General features: G+C 40.8%; 2 long non-coding RNA genes and 1 pseudogene across 2 annotated transcripts; 2 read left to right on the top strand and 1 right to left on the bottom strand.

Annotated features, from left to right (window-relative positions):
• Positions 1-97: 97 nt before the first annotated feature.
• On the top strand, positions 98-6,620 carry LOC105474065 (uncharacterized). Its single transcript, XR_982653.2, has 3 exons — positions 98-225; positions 3,355-3,495; positions 5,252-6,620. It is a non-coding gene; the product is annotated as an uncharacterized lncRNA (long non-coding RNA).
• Positions 6,621-8,846: 2,226 nt separating this feature from the next.
• On the bottom strand, positions 8,847-12,505 carry LOC105474064 (biorientation of chromosomes in cell division protein 1 pseudogene; annotated as a pseudogene).
• Positions 12,506-12,860: 355 nt separating this feature from the next.
• On the top strand, positions 12,861-13,584 carry LOC112425268 (uncharacterized). Its single transcript, XR_003016335.2, has 3 exons — positions 12,861-13,135; positions 13,233-13,346; positions 13,470-13,584. It is a non-coding gene; the product is annotated as an uncharacterized lncRNA (long non-coding RNA).
• Positions 13,585-14,265: the final 681 nt, after the last annotated feature.

Here is a 14,265-nt window from a genome sequence, read left to right as displayed (position 1 = left end):
TTGTCAATTCATGTCGACGAAGAGAGTTTGCCCTTGCTCACACAAGAGAGGAGCTTTCAGATCTTCAACCAGATACCTGCCAGGATTATCTTTAACATGCAAACTAGCCCAGGGAGTTTGCCTGCCTCCCAGTCACCATCAAAGCACAAGCACCCGAAGAAAGAGTGCACACGTCCTCCTAGTGCTGCCCCAGAGCTATCCCTAAAGAAGACGCAGGAAAGCCAGGTTAGGGAATTGTAATGTGTTTATTAATGAAGACTGGGCTTTTGTTCACTTAGAATCGTCCAAAAGATTAAAATAATTTTGAAAGGGGCTTACGGTATAAAAAGAGGTGTGGAAAATCAGCCCCAGTAAGAAACAATTAATTACTAATTCACAGTGGAAACCATGCTCGACATTTTTTTTTTTTTTAAATCTGAAGACATGGTAAACTATGGGTAGAATTTTAAAAATTACATATGAACCGATGACTAGATTGTAAAATGTAAAAAAGTGCCAGAATATCCAGTTGCTTTGGTACAGAATTCCATATGTTGTTTGTAGGTTTTATCTACCTAACACCACACTTTTGTTTGGGTGAATTTTTGTTTGTACTTGGTAAAGGTTTTGGTTGTATTGTCTGGCTCATTTGAGTTGGGCAGCCTGATCTTTTGTTCTAACTTAATCTCCCATGAACAAATTTCTAAAAGGATGGTTTTACTATTTATAAATTTGGTGCTTCTCAGAGGTCATTTAGAAGTTAGTGTAATTAAAAAGGCATAAATAAAACAGGAACCTGTTGACCTGACCTAGATACAATCTTACCAGAAGGCAGAGTTGTCATGTGGTTTGTTTTTGTTTTTGTGGGTTTTTTGTTTTTTTTTTTTTGGTGGGAGGTATTTACTTGATTATAGCCTTAGAAAATTCAGACAGTAAATAGTGTCCTGGAACTTTGTTTGTAAGAAAAGTTGGTTATTCTGGCTTCTATGCTCTCACTCTATTCTATAATCTTTCATGATAATCATGTCCTAATAGGTCAAGGTAAAGCTTTGCTGCTCTGGTAATGACTGGGAAAGGCATAGAGAAAAAGAGTGCATAGATATGCTTCCATTTCCCTCTATGCTTTCTTGCTTTCTGGATTTGGCCTTCTCCTTGAGGTCCAACATCTTTATGTTGAAGGGCCTACAGAGTAAACCGTGGGACTCAATAAACATTTGTTACTTGATTGATTTTAGAGAAAATTTGAATATAGCCTAAATAGACACAAGACTTTGTTTTGTTGGGGCAATATTTACAGAATGTCCCACTTAGTGTAAAGAGTAAAATGTATTTTAAATTGGGTTGTCTTTGGTTTATCCTTCTATAAATTAAAACTAGGCATTTCTGTTGAGAACCACTTTGTTCCCTTTACTCTTTGCGTATGACATTCACTTGTGAAACAACAAGACTTTAAAAAATCCTACAAACCTGCACGTTATGCACATGTACCCTAGAACTTAAAGTATAATAATAATAATAAAAAATAATAAAAAAATTAAAAAAAAAAACACGTACTTGCCCCAAGGACACAATTGCTTTAATACGACTGGGTATGTTAAGCTGTGAATTGTCAGTGCCATAGTAAAAATGGACTTGTGTTTGTAGGTTGTGTCCTGGAGATTGTTGTGAATGATATGGATTTTAGGAAATAATAAACTTGTAATATGTTAAAAAAAAAAATCCTTAGCCAAGTTTAAATCAACTCTGAAAAATCACTTGTTTAATACTGTCTTTTTTTTTTTTTTGCCATCTGCTGTCATTTATTCTGGTTTTATTTTTTTACCCAGAGCAACTCCTTAGAAGAGCATTACATGGGTAGAAATAATTGTTGGTTGATTGATTATGATTGGAGAGTATGTGTCCTGAAGTTTTAGGTTAAATAGAGCCAACACCACAGGTCTACATGGAATATATGTGTGATTGATTTGATAGAGAAAAAACCCAATTCACTACAGAGAGGGCCGGCTGAGATGCCTTGAGGGCCTTGGACAACACTTTTGATTTCTAATCTACACAGATTACTTTGGAACTGACTATAAACTAGTTAAATGATTGGCTGGTGACAAAAAAAAAGATGAAGAAAGTAATGAATGCTTACTAGATGGCACAAAAGATTTAGAGGGATTTGTATTAGCTTTGTAACCAGACTGACACATGGGAAATAAAATTTATTGTTACTAAACATTGAACATTACTCTTGAGCACTAAAATAATGAACACAGTAAAAATAAATAACATTGAACTAACTAAAGCAGTAAGACTTTCAAAATAACCCTCCAGAGAGAGGAAGGAAGGGTTTTTCTTTCTCATTGTGTAGATAATATAAAGCCACACATCACCTATACAATAGCATTAGGCTAATTATTCCCAGATAGCTGGTCAGAGTGTTTAGTTATGCCCAATTTATTGACTCTTTCCTCTTAAATTCCTAAGGAAGCATCAATATTTCTTAAAATATACATGTCAAGATTTCAAATTCCCAAGCTTTTAAAAACATAGCAAAAAATCGTAATACAGTTTGGATTAGAAAATGATTAGAAAGGTTTCAACTTAGCATCTGTGTTGAGTGTTGAATAAACCCATTAGACCTTGAGATATTGCCTTGGAAAACCTAAATGACAACAAAAAGTGTTCGTTTAGGGAGTAGCCTTCCCGAAAAGAGTTAGAAACTCTTATCACTAGAGACATTCAAAATGGCCATAAAATGTGTCAAGGAAGTTATTTTCTCTCTGATGTTATTCTGAGTATACATAATGAAGAAAATTCTTTTTATTTTGTCAGTGTGTTTTTTACTCTCAGTTCACCATTAAGTGCATTACAAATCAGTTTTGAATTTCACAGTAAACATAGTCATGTTTTTCAGGGTCTCCTCAATAGGTCCAGATAGTCATAGATTAATTGCTTAGGACAGTATCAGGTTTGTCACTTACCCAGGTACTGAATTTCAAACTGTACCTCTCTTTAGGAATAAAATTAGTTTTTATTGTTGTTGTTGTTGTCGTCGTTTTATCTCCCTACTAACTGCATTTGTCCCTCTTCATCAAAGTACACTCTGAATAGCCATGCTTTTGCATCTTACTGATGCACAGAGGTTGATCAGTTGGATTGAAAGACAGAGCTCAAAAGGTGTTGTAATGCTTTGTTGGTAGCACCAGATCAAGGTGGTATGCTGTGGAGGGGATTCTAGCTTTAGCTCTGCCACTAAAAAGCAGCTGGACTTTAGGTCAGTTGATTGGCATCCCTAGGTCTTGGTTTCTTCATTTACAGATGAAAGAAAAGTCTTTGCCCCTGTTCCAGGATGCTCTCAAAACTGTTTTTTATCCTTCTAACCACCAGGCTTTATTCCATCCAAGGGAGAACAATATAAATGAACAGTGCTGCTTCTGGAGGTCTCATCTAATGAGGGCTGAAAAACTCTTTCTTAAGGGACCAGAGAGTAAATATTTCAATTTTGTGAGGCAAAATTGAGTGAATTACGTAAGTATTTATGTAACATTTAAAAATGTAACTATTAGGAAATGTAAAACCCATTCTTGTGAGTGATATAAAAACAAGTGGTGTGTTGAATTTGGCCCTGCTGTGGTTGTCCACCCCTGCTCTAGAGGAATAATATACACAGATAATCACACCCCAATCCACAAGACAGAGGTAAGTAAGAGGCAAATTCATCTGAACAATTTCCTTCCTTGACCAGACACTTTAGTTAAGACAGCCTTTCTAGGTCGTGCAAGAGCCCTTTGCCTCACTGGGGGCCATGGAGAGCCCTCCTGCCCGTTCTTTTTCTCTCTCCTCTCATCTTTCTTTCTCTTTGTTTTTTTTGACCTCAATCTACCATTCCCATTTGCTTCAAGAGCTTTTTTACTGGAACAAGATGAGGAGGCCTGGGGGAAGGGAGGAAGGGAAGGAGGAGGCCAGCAAGAATTTTAATTTCCCATGCGCCAACATAATTACAGAGCAGATACAATTGCCTCCAAATCTTTTGTGCTGCTTTATATGCATTCATTATTTTCCTCATCTTTTTGTCACCAGTCAGCCATTTAACTAGTTTACAGTCAGTTCCAGGGAAATTTATGTAGATTAGAAATCATCGACCTTAACTGAAGCCCTGAAGACATCTTACCTGTTAGCATGTCGATAGATATTGTGTTTTAATAAATTCAGTTCCTCTATCAGAAACTTCATGTCAGCTGCAAGCACCTCTTATCACAGAGGCATCTGAACTGCCCTAAGTATGAAATATGGACAATCAGAAAGCCTCAACTCAGATTGTTCTGGAGGTTTACTCCAGAGAGAGTCCATCATTTTGGAAATTCATTTAAATAGGTAGAAGGAAAATATCAAGAGCCTTAAAAATGCATGTGATGCCATGCATTTTCCTTTTCGATGATTAATTTAAGTTCCCCTGGGAAATGTTACCCTTTGAAGTTGTAGATGAATTAGAATTTTTCTCTCAGAATTATTAACACATACCATTTCTGAAAAGTAGTGTGTTTCCTTTAACAATCTTTGATTTTTCTCACATTTAAATGCCATTAATATTGAATAAATGTCCTGTTGTCTTTCTTAGTATGAATTTCCTTTTGGAAATGTGTAAGGATATATACATGTTCTAAGATAAGATTTTATCTAAAACATTCTGACCAGTATTGGGTGTGTATCAAAAAATATGTGTTTCTTGATTTGAAGTCCAGTAAAGACAAAATGAAAAGTGGTGGGATAAGGCTGGTAAATTGCAGCTTAAGCCCAAACAATGACTATTATGGAATATAAACATGTTTGAGCTTGTCTCTCAAACTGGTGGGATGCTGCTGCAATGAAGCCTTTTTTGGTCACTACAGGTACTGGATGAGCACTCATTCAGAGAGGAGACAGGCTTGAAAAGCTTCATCCATTATTAAAACCATAGTCACAGCCAGTGTATGTGTGGATGACACAGGGGACAGATGCCCACCACTTAGCCTTATACCTGGCCAGTCCCCCATGGACTCAAATCTGGGCTCTAGAAGAGAGAAGACCTTGACTAGATTTTCTGTGTATGGAAGGTGATATGGCAGAATTGGAATCTGTGGCAGACACTGTCAGTTGCCCTTCCTACCCCAATAGCCATTTCCCTTCCTTTTTGTAAACACAATCTTGTTTTCTTTGAGGGGGAGGGGGGAGCCTTATGCCCCACTATGAGGGCTAAAATCATGATTGGTTTAAGTCATTAATGGCAATTTCATTACTTTGATAGTCTCTCTTTCCCAGAGGTCCCAGAGCTATGATGACCATGTGACCTAGTTCTACTCAACGCTGTGCAAGGAGAAGGCTGCAGCTGGGTTTCTGGGAGAAACTCTCCTACCATTTTGCTCACCTGATATTGTGTGAAGATGTGCAGCTTGTACCTGTGGCAGTCATCTTGTGATCAAGAGGTGGCATGTCCAAGAATGAAAAGCTCACAGTTGAGAATGGCATGGTCGAGGCAGAAAGAAATTAGATAATGGATGGTGCTATGGAGCTGCTACACCAAACTTGGAGCTCCACATCTTCAGAATTCTTATATCATGAGATCAGTAAATACTTTTATTGCTTAAGCCACTGTGAGCTGGGTTTTCTCTTTCTTTCAGCTGCTTGAAATCAAATGAGCGTAACATCAAAATGAATTAATGCATTTGTTTAATTCACCACGAAGCTTGGAGGACTTTCAGTAATTTGAGGGCCCCAACTGAAGAGGTAGCAGAGTTCAGGAAGGGTGAGTGTGTTAGGCCAGAGCATTAGTACCCAGAATAAGCAGTGGAAGTGCCAGTGGAGGCAGCGGTGCCCAGAGGCTATGGCAACAATATCTGGTAATCCTAGCAGAAGAGGCAGATATGCCAGACTGAAGTAATGTGAGCGGGGAGGCCCAGCAGGTGTAGTGGTCCCTGGTTGACACTGGGGTGCCTCATGTTGCAGAAATAGAAATAAAGAAGTTATGGCACAGAGTAGCTTTCTGGATAGCTGATTTTACTTGTTTATAGGCATATTTGAGGCATCATTTTGTATATTAAAGAGGATAATCTGCTGCCTCATTTATGCTAAGAATGTTTAAAGGCTCAAACACAACAGGAGTCTGTGTTCTGCTCACCTAACGGTGTGGTGGCCAGTGGATGGTTCTCTCTTTTTCTGGTGATTCAGGGGCTTTGGAGACTTCCATTTGGAGATTCTGAAGTTCCTTGGGACCTGGTTGTCATGGCATTCAGCTGGTAGAAGAATAAAGAGCATGGGGGAGATATGCCTGCTCCTTAAAAAACCTGTCTAGAAGTGGCACAAATTACCCCCTTCTACTTCACAGTGGAAAGGAGTTATATGTTTCTACCTAACTGCAAATGGAGTGGGCAATGGGTTTCCCTGGCTTGGCAGTTGCTCCAGGTTATATCTGGAAATAGGAGAATGAAACATGATCAGCAATCTCCACCAGCCAGGTACTCCTGGAAATATGATACTTGTTTTGAGGTGGGATTGGGGTGGGGCAGATACTTTGCAGAACCCTACAGTTCTGAGCTAGCTGTTGGGGTAAGCCAGTGACACAGAGGTAACAAGGCCAGTGATTCACCCATGGATCTTCTAAGTGTTGCCAATTAGAGTAGCTTAGGCAGAAGGGGCATTTTTCCCCCTGATTCCTTGGAATTATTTGCTTGACTATATCAAATTACTGAATAATTGAAAAACCCTCTCTTTTGTCTAACTACAGTCATGTGTTGCTTAATGACAGGGATACATTCTGAGAAAAATGTCAATAAGTGATTTTGTCATTGTGTGAATATCCCAGAGTGTGCTTACAGAAACCTAGATGGTGTAGCCTTCTACACACCTATGCTATGACCTATTGTTCCTAGGCTACAAACCTGTACAGCATATTACTGTACTTAATACTGTAGGCAATTATAACATGATGCATTTGTGTATCTAAACATATTTAAACATAGAAACGGTACAGTAAAAACATGGTATGATCTTAGGGGACCACAGTCATATATGCAGTCTATCACTGACCAAAACATTGTTATGCAGAGCATGACTATATTTAGATCTGGTATGGCCATAGTATTGAATTTCATTTATGATTTAACATAAACCAAATACCGACAGTCTAAACTCTAATATATATACCTGCCAGTCCTTTTATTATTGGAAACAAAGCACTTAAAAGCATGTGGTAGTTTTTTCTTTTTAAAAGTATTTCTGATGACTGCATGGCCTGTGACTACTAAGAAATGGAATTTCAAAATGAGCATCAGACTTATTCTTCAAGTGCCTTGTCATAAATGCATTGCTACCCATGTAATAAAGTAATTTTCCCCTGTGAGATAAATATAGCGCTAAAGAAGAATGAGCCTTGTCTGATAAAATAGCTTTTATTAATCTTCTAATGTTTTTATTTTGTTCCAGAATTACGGTTAGTTTCAAGAGAGTAGCAAACAGGTTATGATCAGAGTTGAGTATTATTGCTATCCAGATATATTTGGTTAATGCCTGCTGTTTATTTCAAAAACAAAATGTTCCATTAAGAAAAAGCAATGATAATGGTTGGACTTTATTATCGAGAAATTATACCTGTTATGTAAACCTTGCTAATTATAAGTGCTTGGATTCATTTGGGTGATATAACAGATGAAAAAGGCCATTTATTAGGAGAAGTACTTGGCATTTGTACCAGCATAATAAAACTAAAATAATAAAACACAACCCAAGGAAAGAAAAAAATGTTAATGAGGAATGGAATTTGCCCAGGAATGAATTATACCAGGAGACAGCATGGAGTGTGGGATTAACACTGAGTGCTTCATCCTGGATATCAATTTCCTATGACACCTCAAACAGCCTGTCCTTGTCTTCTCCTCCTTCCACTTTACTTCTTACTTTTTCTGTCTGAGCTCATGCATGTACATGCTTCAGCTTCTGTTAACTCCTAAGTCTTTGTAAGCTCAGCGCTGACCTCTTGCCCATGGTTCAGTCTGCCCTCTGGCCATCTCTGCCCGTATGTCTCCTAGGAACCTGAACTCTTCGTGTTCAAATAGAGTTTATCTCTCATCCTCTCCTTGAATATCACAGTGACAGCCCTCACTCCTCCCTCCCTCACACCCATATCCAATCAGTCATACCTTTTTGTTTCCAGTCAGAAATTTCTCTCTCAAATCTAGAGTCTACATTTGCTCCCACTCCTACCACCTTAGTCTGGGCCATCATCACCTTTTGTTTTAATGACTGTAACCTATACATCTAACCAGCAGGCTCATAAGATGTAGTCACTAAAGCAATTTTGTTTTTGTCTTCTATAGTCGTTTATTTTAAAATTGTTCTCTCAACTTTTAATTTTCAAATATTTCAAATCAGCAGAAAAGTTGAAATAACAAAACAATAAACACATATATAAACTTGACCTTCTACATTCATCAGTTGCTAACACTTTGCGAGCTTGCTTTCTCTGTGTGAATTTCTCGCTTTCTCTCGCTTTCCACCACCAGCATCAACCAACAGACATGTGAACACGCCAGATGATTCCACTCCTCAGCTGTTGAGTAACCCTCAGTCTTTGAGGCTTCCTCCTTGAATACACAGCTCTCAGAGGGCAAAGACAAGCCCTCCCTCTGTGCTCTGTTCAAATTTTTGACCCACAGAATCTGTAAGCATAATAAAATGGCTGTTCTATACCACTGAGTTTTAGGGTGTTTGCTATGCAGCAGTAGCAACTGGAACAGCATATAACACTTTTTTCTGGTTTGATAACAACTCTGTGATTTTTGATCATTTAAAAATGTTTTATAAATGAATCAATTTGAAGACATTTTCTTTATCCTATATCATCAAGGTTGTAATCTGAGAAATATCTCTGTGAAGTCCTTTAATTCAAGCATGCCTGGGTAGTCAGAAGAGCCTGCCTGTCAGGTAATTTCCCTAACAGTCTTTGCATGGAAGACCAACAAACCTTTTGAGAAAGAACTTAACCTGAGCAAAGAGACTCTCTGCTTAAGAAGTTGGTGCCAGGATAATGGTCTAATGTTCCAGGGCTGGTGAACTTTGAGAATAGTTCAGTACCATCACTTGACTTGCCTTCCAGCCCAGCCACCATAGACCTATCCCTGAATCCCACAGAGAGAGGAATTGCAATGCAAGAAAGAGGAAAAGGAAAGAGTGCTTCAGTTGCTCTTCCTTGGGGCCTTGGGAATATAAGTCAACAGGTTCAGCAGCACTGGTATCAACTGCCTTGGCCACATAAGGAGGCAACTGACCTAGGATGTTGGGCATTGGGTGCCCCATTGTTGATTTTGGTGGACTTAGCAGAAAGCCAGAGGAGAGGGGCAAATAGTGCTTGGTATGTGGAAGCTGGGAGGACCATATTCATCCATTTATTAATTCACTCTGTGGTGGGCACTATTAACTGTCCATGACTTATGTTTTTCTTTTCTGTAATAACAAAATTGTAGTTGGCATGTGGCTGCCAAGCTATCCTATGTTTTTCAGCTTCCCTTGTAGTTAGGTGTTGTCATGTGGAATGTGATAAGTGATTTGTGCTTCTTGCAATGCTGGGACTTTATACACCCAATATGCATCTTCATGCTCTCTTTCTCCTCTCTACTGGCTGGAATTTATCAACTCAACCTTTGGGTCTCTGAATGACTCATACCATGGGTCTCTGAATGACTATGTGGAGCAAAGCCACCCACTGACATGGAATTGCTCACCACTAATTTTTAGGTAAATAACAAGCTATCTTTTTTCAATCTTTGAATTATTGTTGAGTTTCTTTGTTTTATCGTTTTACCCTTAACCTAAATATGCTTATCTATCCAACAAATATTTACTGAACTATATATTAGGTTCTGTGAAAGATGATGAGGATACAATGGCAAGCTTAAAGTTCACCAGGGGAAGCAGACAAAATATAATTACAATTGTGATCCATGTTAAATCCTCTAGAGGAGAGGTGCATGGTGAAATGAGTGTATATAGTCAGGAGAATTGATGCAGTCATGGGCATTAACAAAGTCCTCTGTGAAAAAAATAATTGATTGAAGTCTTCAGGAAGAGTGAGATTAATTTGTGGGTGGGAGGCAATAAGCAGAGATCCTTCTAGGCAGAAGGGATAGCATGTCCAAAGGCCTTGGGGTAGCAGTTTGCATGGTCAGACTGGTCTAGAACTCCTGATATCGTGATCTGCCTGCCTTGGCCTCCCAAAGTGCTGGGATTACAGGCATGAGCCACCGCGCTGGGCCAGATCACATAGTCTTTGATGTCTAGTTCAGTCTGCTGTCTTCTGCATTGGCAAGGGCCTACTGAACACTTTCTATAGTGAGTGTAGGTCACCCTCTGGCTTGTTCCACACACAGATGTGAGTGTGGTGCGTGCAATCCTTATAGCGAGAAGAATCCAGGAATACTATATTCCATTAATAACAAAGATTTGTGTAAAAATGGCAATTTGATCCTGACATAAAATATTTGCCAGTTGTTTCTAGTTCCCCTTTCCTGCTCTTCGTAGCTGTCCAGATCTTCTGACTGCATCATGGTGTGGATCTGTTTACTCTAGCAACTCCTCTGGCTTCTGAGGAGGCATTTCTTTCTTTTTTTTTTTTTTAAGAGTATCAAATCAAATGATTTTATTATGAAAGATAAGCCATTTATTGATCATTCACTTTTCTAAAAAAACACAAATGTGAGGATAAAATAAACATACCTAAGACTCACTGGCCCCTCCAGGACAGGAAGCAGCCCTGGACAGAGAGCCTGCAAACGAGTTTCCTTATGTCTAATGTCTGAACTTCTCACACATTCTAGGATTTCATGTCTCATTACCTACTACAAAGGAAAGGAAACTGGCTAGAAGATTCATGTACAAGAAGGTCACAAGCTATCTGATGCTAATGACTTGTACAATCTGGTTTGCAAACTCTGAGAGACAGTATCAAATAAACACTGTCAAAGACTACTCCCAGCTAAACTTTCTGTCATTGTTTTTTGAAATTGTCTTTGGGACTGGCTATGTTCTCACTGTAGCTTCCGTTTATTCCACAGCACAAACCCTCAAGTCCACTCGCAGTCTCCATGTTCAAGTATAAAAGTCTGTTTCAGGACAACCCTGGATTGCTGTAGTGTTTCTCTGTGTAGTGTCTACTTGGTGTCATGCCCTTGGGCAGGCTGGCCAAATGGCAGCACAATGCAGGGGGCCACAGGGTCAACTTTCCCACTGCGGAACTTGCTCCCCTTTCAATCTGGTCACTGCCCATGGTCAAGGTTGAATCTTGAGATCAGTGACGACCTTGGCCTATCTTCGGTCTGAAGTTGCACTCTTACATAACCGAATCCACTTCTTCACCAGAAATTAACTTTCAAAAGGTGTCAGGCATATTCTTAGGAAGTGTCCTGAGATGGAGCTGGAAGGTCCTGGCCTTCGGGCTCTGGTGGGGGTGCTGGCGCAGCTGCTTATTTCTGGGCCGCCAGGAATACATGAATTGCTCGTTCTATTTGTGGCCTGATGATGTGGTTAAGTTTTGGATCCACCATCTGAGAAATAATCCTGTCTACTCCAGCTTCCAACATCCCTGACTGAACCACACTCTTCCTCAGACCATTTCGCAATTGGTTTTTCTTCATTGTAGGATTCCATTCCTGCTTGTCCAGATGTGTTGACACAAAATTATCCACTTTCTGCCTCAGGTTTTGGTAAGCTGGCTTGGTGTCCACGTCGGCCAGGCAGTCCCGGCGGAAGCTGTCAAAAAAGCCCCGTCTCTTGAGCTGTTCCACGATGAGAGCGATGAGCAGCGGGTCGCCGGGAGGCAGCGAGGCCGGGTTGACCGGGCCACCGCCCCCGCTGTCCCCAGTAGCACCAGTCGCTGCCCCGGCAGAGGTCTGGCCGGCTCCGCCACCGCCCACCACGCCCATTCCCCCGCCGCCGCCGCGGTCCGCCATGGCTCTGCCCCGGGCCCGCAAGGGAGACCGACCATAGCTTCTTCTCCACGACAGAAGGCCTTGAACGTGTAGAGGTGGCGAACGGGGCGGTGAAGGAGGAGGGCCCCAAGGAGGCAGCGGCGGAGGTGACGGTGGTGGTGAAAGCGGTGGCGATGGCTGCGGGGGAGGTGGTGGGGGCGGCGGCGGCGAAGGCCAGCTCTGAGACAGCAGAGGTTGTGGTAGACGCCCTGAGGAGGCATTTCTATTTTAAAAAGAGGAGTTTGCTGAGGGCAGCTATCGCAGCAAGAGGGTGACTGGAAATAATTGCTAGCGGTCTCCTGGTGGCAAGTGAAAGAAACTGAACTAGAGAACGCGGAAAAGAGGATTTACTGGTTAATGGAACTAGAAGGGAGGGGCGGTGTCAACATTAGGGACAACTGGAACCAGGGACTTGAACATTATGAGGAATTCTGTTCCTGCTGGTCTTGGCTTCTCTGAGCATCAGCTTATCTGCTCACATTGGCTTCTCAGGTGGCTGGAGCCGTAGCTGCTCCAGTCTCCCACATTTACAGTTCCAAAACTAGAGAGGAAATGTCCTCTCTCCTAAGCTCAAGTTTGAAAAGACCAGAGGAGAATTCTGATTGGCTGTATGGGGGTCACATGTTTATTCCTGGGCCAATCACAGTGACCAAAGCATGAGACTTTATGATTGGCTCAATTGGATCAAGTACCCACCTCTTGGCACATATTGGAAACGTTCACCAGAACTACCTGGTTTGAAAAGGCATCTGCCTAAGGATGCTGTTCTAGGCACTGTTTTAATACATTTTTCCTTCCCTCTATTTCCTTGTATTTATGTATTTGTAAAATGACATCAAAGACGGAGCCTCTCTTAGGTCTTAATTTCTCTACCAAGTGGTAGCATCTGAATATCCTTAACAAAGGGGAGTGGCCAATGTCTCTTTTAACAAGGAGAGTGTGGTTAGGGCAGGCGCCTCAGGAGCCCAGGGCAGGGTTCAGGCCGGGTAGCCCTGAGAAACAGGGCCCATTTAATATGTGTGAAATGCGGAGCACACACTAAATGGGCTGCAGTGGAAATCCCGCATCTGAGATACTGGAGTGGTTTCTGTATTTCTGGATGCTGGTAGATAAGAACCAGAAATTTCTGTGTGCTGAAAACTAGAGCACAGAAAGATTGGTGCTTGTTATATGAGGTGAGAGAGGGAAAGAGAGAGAAACTGTGCCGATTTTGTTTCTGACCCTGTGCTCACCACCTTCCTCTCTTTTTTGGCATGTCTCTCAACTCAGAAGTTTGCTTGGGGGCTTCCCCAGCCAGTTCTGTGCTCCTCAAGGCAGGAAACAATGCTTGCCAATCTTTTTGACTCTTTTTTAATCGGCTTGGAAATTTAATCAGAATAGTGCCAGGTACCTGCAATTGTAAAAAAAAAAAAAAAAAATCTATTAATTAGCTACCCACAGGCTTGCCTTCTCAAGTTAAATTTAAATCCTGAGGAGAAAATGACATACAGCTCTGTTCTATACCTCCAGGTATGGAAACCACCGCCTGGGATTAAAGCATCAGTGAAGATGCTGCTTTGGAGAGATTCAGATTTTAGAGAAGAAAAGAGGTCATGAGAGATCATTACTTTATCACTGAACTGGTAAGAATTATAAAGAGGTTGCTTTTTGCTTTTCTTGTATATATGCACTACATTCTTTTTTTTTTTGGTGTGACAACAGTGTTTATAAAGGACCAAACATTCACTCTGCTAATGACAGTTGACATTTCTAGTCATCTGAGAAACAAGGATGCTTAATTTCAAGAGATGTGCATCAAGATGGTACCAATGGGTACAGAGTGTAGACTCTTTGGGAAATTAAACACTCAGAATGGATACAGGTTTAATTTAGCTCAAAACACACTTAACATATACAGTAGGGCAGTTTGTCTGCAATGCCTAACTATTCTTTATGCCCATGACCTTGGTTCATTTATCTCCCCAGAATTCGATCAGGAGTAGCCTCTTGCCACAGCGGTGGCAAGTCTGCTGCCAAGTGGCTAGCCTATTACTGGGAGCTTTGATAAAATAAAGATCTTGATTCAATAGCGCAGGGGTGGAATCTGAGACTCTGCATTTCTAATTAGTTTCTGGGTGATGCCAAGGCTGCTGGTCCCAGGGTCACACTTTGAGTAGCAAGGGACCAAGTCACAGAGACAGGGGGAGTTAAGAGCCCAGACACCTTAATTGTGTAGCTGATGTGAATGTCTGGGAGCTTCTGGTGCAGAGAATCCCAGACAAGCCCTAATTTGTCCTCCGAGTCCTGTTTGTCCCATTTTTATTTT

This window comes from Macaca nemestrina, chromosome 10 (assembly GCF_043159975.1).
Source record: "Macaca nemestrina isolate mMacNem1 chromosome 10, mMacNem.hap1, whole genome shotgun sequence".
Classification (NCBI taxonomy): domain Eukaryota; kingdom Metazoa; phylum Chordata; class Mammalia; order Primates; family Cercopithecidae; genus Macaca; species Macaca nemestrina.
This window is presented reverse-complemented; position numbering and strand designations above follow the sequence as displayed.